Below are 6,100 nucleotides of genomic sequence, written 5' to 3'. Positions count from 1 at the left end.
AGATCACCCAAGTTCCTCGAGCGGCAAACAGTCATGCAGACGCCCTGGCTCGCCTCGCCTCAGCTGTGGAAGACAAGATTGGAAGAAAAATTCATGTCGAACTGTTGGCAATACCAAGCACCATGGCCGCAGAAGTATGCAACTTACAACAGGGGGATAGTTGGATCACCCCGATCTATAATTTCCTTGCTCATGGCACCCTCCCAAATGATAAAGTCCAGGCTAAGCAAATTCGATACAAGTCTACCCGCTACCTGATCATCAATGATCAACTCTATAAGCGAGGTTTTAGCCTGCCATACTTAAGGTGTCTTACGCCTGCCGAGGCGGAAATCGTCCTTCGGGAAATACATGAGGGAGTCTTTGGAGATCATGCTGGATCTCGGTCCCTAGCACACAAGACTTTTCGCCAAGGATATTACTGGCCAACACTCCACCAGGATGCCATCAAAGTATCCCGCTCATGTGACAAATGTCAACGATATGCAACTATTCCTCATTCCCCTCCAGAGCCTCTTACTCCTATGATCAGCCCTTGGCCCTTCGCCCAGTGGGGACTTGATTTGATCGGCCCAATGCCGGCAGGGAAGGGCAAAGTCTGTTACGCAGTCGTTGCAGTGGACTACTTCACAAAGTGGGCCGAAGTAGAACCCTTGGCAACCATTACTGAGGCAAAGATATAAGACTTCGTGTGGAAGAACATCCTTTGTAGATTCGGCATTCCCAATGCGATAGTCACTGACAATGGGCGACAGTTTGACAACAAGAAGTTCAGGTTGTTCTGCTCTAAGTTCAACATCAACTTATGCTTTGCCTCTCCAGCTCATCCCCAGTCTAATGGACAAGTTGAGGCCATCAACAAAATAATCAAGCGCACTTTGAAAACCAGCTTGGACAAAGCTAAAGGCTGTTGGCCAGAATTTGTACCCCAAGTTCTTTGGTCATATCGCACTTCATATCGGACTTCAACAGGAGAAACTCCATTCTCACTTGCCTTTGGCACAGAGGCGGTTGTCCCTGTTGAGCTCGAGCAAGCAACATTCCGAGTCCAGAACTACATTCAAAGTGAAAATGACAAACAACTCACCCTCAACTTGGATTTAGTCGAGGAACACAGAAACCAAGCTCACTTGAGGAATGTCGCCTACAAGCAGCGCATCTCCAACTATTATGACTCTAGGGTCAAGCCTCGTTCTTTCAAAATAGGAGACTGGGTCTTAAAGAAAAGATTACTCTGCGACAGAGTCCCGAGTGAAGGCACACTTAGTCCAAACTGGGATGGACCGTATGAAGTCATTGGCATCAGTCGCCCTGGCTCTTACACACTTAGAAGCTCCGATGGCAAGACCCTTGGCCATCCATGGAACGCTGATCACTTGAAGTACTACTACAAATAGACTCACGATGTACAAGTGTTGAGCTATAGCCGTTCGGCATCCTATGTAATGAAGGCCATTTGGCAATGAATTCAATAAAGAGGTAATTTAGCCAACTCAGCCCTCACTCTTTTACATTCCTAGCAATGGAACACTCAAGTGTTGAAACCTCAAAGCAGATATATCCAACACGAAACAAAATCTAAGTATATGTCGACAAGACTATACAAAGAAAGGAACAACCAAACAATGGCTTATATCCAAACAATGGATCTATTCATACATAGCCAAACATGCATTAATAATAGTGCAAACACTCATAAACACCTAAAATCCAAAACTCTCAAGCTTATAACATGGGCACATGTTATACACACATCAGACTACTACATCCAGAATACATGCAGATAGTAAAGACACTGCTATTCATTCTCATCTGAAGCCGAACCCCTGGCAGTATCACTCCGCGTCCTACCATCATCCTCTGCATCCCCAAGATCCTCTTCACCATGCTGAGTCTGTGCATCAGCACTACCTTCATTATCAGACTCATCTTCGCTGCTAGGATCAACAGCAAGGACAAATGTCTCGCCCTTTCGATGATGCTCATCTATATCTTCGTGGTATTTTCGAAGAATGCTCTCATCATCATAACGATCAAGGACGGCCATCCATTTCCTTTTTTCAAAGCGAGCTTCTTGAGCACAGTAGGGTTTAATAGCAAGATGAAAGGTCGAAGAACTTAAGTATTCTTGCACAGCAGCCTCCCTTTCAGTTGGAATGCTCTTCTCCAGATCAGAAATCTCAACTAAGGCACCATCCAATTCTCCCCTAACCTTGGATACCTCCAAGGTAGCTACCTCCAACTGTTTTTTAGTTGCCTCAAGCAATTTCTTAAGCCTTAGGTTCTCACCATTTCGCCTTTTCAAGCTCTCCATGGTTTCGTCCTTCAGTTGGAGAGCCTGAGTCAAAAGTCCCTTATTCCTTCGGGCCTCGTCCACAAGCTGCTTATTCTCCTTCAGTTTTGCCTTGTACCGCTCAACCTCTTGCAGTCTGTCGTGATACTCGGCCATGACCTGCATGGCAAGACGATCATCACTACCTAAATAATGATAATAAAGAGGAAAAAGTAAGGAAATGACAAAGTAACACTCACATATGAAGACAGCTTCAACATCCGGTCGCAATCCGATTCATCCTTAGCTAAGGGCTCTCCGAGCTCATCGAAGGCGAATCGACGCCCTGCCAAGCAATTGTTGATATCCCCAAAATCCTTTGGCCGCGTGGCAACCCTCAAGTCCTTCCACGGGACACTGCCAGCTCTTTCCTTGCCTTTCCCCTCATGGCGGGAACCAGGATCACTTTCCTGGACAGTGTGCTCCATAGTAAGAGGATGAGGCAACAGTCGGCTCCCTTCTCCTGCAACTACGGCAGCAGCATTTTCAACGGCCTCGACTCCAGTCTTCCTAAAGGCAGGCCCCTTAAGGACCCCATCTTGGGACTTAGGTCTAACGGATGGTTCCCCTCAGAACTTATGAATTTTCTTATGCGGTAGGATGTCTTCCGAAGGAACTAACACTGGTGCTTTCCTTTTATGGGTGCTAGTCCCTGTTTTCTTGCTTACCTTCTCCACTGCATAAGGAAAATCAAAATAAGAAATACAACTTTCCAAATAAAGTAAGGAAAAGAGCAAAGTTTACATGAAGGATACAACTTACTCGATCGTCCCTGGCTCTCGGAAACTAAGGGTTGGAAACCGTACCGACGAAATAAGGGTCGTAGCTTGCTTAAGTGTCTATCCTCTTTGGGCACCCTCAACACCTTCTCTATGTCAGATAGCTCCTGCCCAAACAGTTTGATGGTGCCCCGCGTCACTACATGAAGCAAAGTGTTAGAAGCAAGAAAAGACCACAACAAATAGCAAATAGTACGAACGGTTGATACGTTACAACCTACAGTCTGGAAGTGAGTAAGCACACGTCGCTCAGGCGTGACACCCTTATCATACTCCCAATCATTATACAGAAAGCACCAACGATTTTTCCATGTGTAGTATGCCTTTTTCTTACCATACACAATACGCTCTCTCTCACTCCGACATGCACACTCGGCATAACCAGTGCATGATTTTGCTGGGCGCATCTTGTAACAGTAACGCCACTGATGGAAGGAAGGCTCACACAACCCACACTCCATCCAAATGATATAAAATCCAATCAAAGTATCCCAGAAACCAGGATTGAGTTGCCCAGGTGCATATCCGATCAAAGATAACATCTTTTGCAACCACGGATGTAAAGGTAGTCTCACCCCTAAAGTCAGTAATATCTGGGTGTAGAACATAACATGACCCTGGGGAGGCTCAGAAGGCCATTCTTCATCATGTACCAAACGTATCCCTACACTACGAGGGATATTACATGACTGCCTTAGCGCCTCAACCTGCTTCTCATTATCTAACAAGTTATTCTTTAGATGGTCTGCTGTGAACTCAGAGCGAACTATGGGTATGGCATCAAAAACAACCCCCTCACCCAACGCCATGGAGGAAGAACTAGCAATAGCTAAAGTTTGACGGTTGGGAAGATCATCCAATGTTTCTCTAGTACAGGACTCTAACAAAGACCCTGAAGACTCCGACATTGCAAACTCAGACTTAGAGCTAAAGCTAGAAGAGCCCTCATCACTAGAACTTCCAGGCTCTGACATCTACAATAAGAAGAAACAAATTCTATCACTACATGCATGATCAAAACATAAGGAAGTTCCTATATTACCCACATGAAGATGGTGCAAAGCGATGCTGGAACCCTTCTCAATCAGAAAGCAATCCGTCTTCCACAGTCACTACAAAACAAGCAAATGAAGACCGTGTCAAGCGCCAAAAAAAGAAAAAAAAAAAAAAAAAAAAAAAAAACAGCTTCATCCAAAAAGCTTCACCCGAAAAGCTTCACCTCCAAAACTTCACCCAAAAAGCTTCATCCAAAAAGCTTCACCTAAAAAGCTTCACCCACAAAGCTTCACCTAAAAAGCTTCACCCACAAAGCTTCACCCAAAAAACTTCACCCCAAAAGCTTCACCTAAAAAAGCTTCACCTAGAAAGCTCCCTCTACATACTTTCACCATCAAAGCTTCACCATCAAAGCTTCACCTAGAAAGCTTCATCTACAAAGCTTCATCTACAAAGCTTCACCATCAAAGCTTCACCTAGAAAGCTTCAACACCAAAGCTTCACCTACAAAGCTTCAACACAAAACCTTGCTCCAAATAAACAAATTTTGTTCACAAAACCCAAGATGCCCTTGAACTTGTACAAAAACACTTGGGTAAACATAAACATTTTTTGTTTTACACCCACAAGGGCCCAAAATCTTCCTTCTTATTTATTCACTTATATATGTTCCCAAACATATTATAATAGATCCAACAACAAGCCAAAGTCCCAGGTTTCTTAATGGACAAAAGTACAAGCAATTCATCAATAATGAAGGTGCTACAAAAATTGGAATCTGCCCCAAAATAGAAATCCAACCCAAGAGACTTTTTCTCTCTCTCCCTCTTCCGCCTCCTTTCATCTATCAAATTTCTGCAACCTCTGCTCTTCTCCAATGGAGCTGAATTTTGGACACCCTATAGTTTTTGAGCATATGAACAACTTTCAAGAAGGAACCATTTCTGTTTGAGTGACGGAAATTAAAGTGTTGAAGCTCCAAACATGACAGTCGGATTCTTGCAGATTTCGAAGCTGCTGTGATGTTTCGAAGATCTGGAAATATTTAACCATTAGTTCATTCTGAATTTTTGATATGTTATGAAAGAAACGATGAGGAACAACTTCAATGAAGAAAGCATGCTGATCTGAACAATAGAAAATGGAGTTTCGAAGCTCACAACAAATCTGACGGGTTGACAGAAAAATAATAACCAGTCATTCATCATACCTGAATTTCTTGAGTTATACAGCTCCGAGGGATCTCAATTTTGTATATGTTGTAGTTCACAAGTTAAGGAACAACTTTGATGAAGAAAGTATGTTGATCTGAGCAAGAGAAAATGGAGTTTTTGAAGCTCACAACAAGTCTGACGCGTTGATATACAAATGACGAGCAATCACTCATCATACCTGAATTTCTGGAGTTGTACTGCTCCGATGGATCTCCAATTCGGATATGTTGTAGTTCACGAGCTAAGGAACAACTTTCATGAAGATGGTTTTGCGATCTGAGCCACAGAAAATGGTGTTATATTGAAGAAAAGCTAAAGGCAGACTAAAGGAAAGCAAAAATGGTAAAGCAAAGCAAAAGAAAAGCTAAAGGAAGACAAAATCATGGCACATGATAATGAGTCATACCCTACCCCTCATTGGAGTCGAATACACCCATCCTCCAAAATCATGACAAAAAAACAATATATGAAGAAAGAGCCCTGGGTTACCACTTCGAAAAGAAACAAGTGAAGTTTTCCTACTCATGACATTGACTACTAGCTAGACACCTCATTCGGCAACTCTCTTCGCCTGAAGACTTGGGGGACTCCCACCATATGCTACTGCACCTTGATACTCGGCAGTCTCACAACCACTCAATGACTTGGATTTTTCAAGTCTCCAACCGAGAAGTTTTCCTCACTCGGGAAATTAAGGGAACACTACCTCAAACTACATGCTTCACTCACAAAGCTTCAACAATACAGGTTTCAACAGAAGCAAAAATTCAAAGAACTTT

The 6,100-nt window shown here is 43.4% G+C and overlaps 1 long non-coding RNA gene and 1 pseudogene across 1 annotated transcript; both read right to left on the bottom strand.

The window, feature by feature from the left end:
* Window positions 1–1,658: 1,658 nt before the first annotated feature.
* Window positions 1,659–4,017, bottom strand: LOC126587766 (uncharacterized; annotated as a pseudogene).
* A 720-nt stretch (window positions 4,018–4,737) lies between these two features.
* On the bottom strand, window positions 4,738–5,757 carry LOC126587773 (uncharacterized). Its single transcript, XR_007611220.1, has 3 exons — window positions 5,500–5,757; window positions 5,318–5,415; window positions 4,738–5,142 (listed from the first exon to the last, which is right to left on the bottom strand). It is a non-coding gene; the product is annotated as an uncharacterized LOC126587773 (long non-coding RNA).
* Window positions 5,758–6,100: the final 343 nt, after the last annotated feature.

The sequence above is a fragment of the Malus sylvestris genome, chromosome 10, assembly GCF_916048215.2.
Source record: "Malus sylvestris chromosome 10, drMalSylv7.2, whole genome shotgun sequence".
Taxonomy (NCBI): Eukaryota; Viridiplantae; Streptophyta; class Magnoliopsida; order Rosales; family Rosaceae; genus Malus; species Malus sylvestris.
This window is presented reverse-complemented; position numbering and strand designations above follow the sequence as displayed.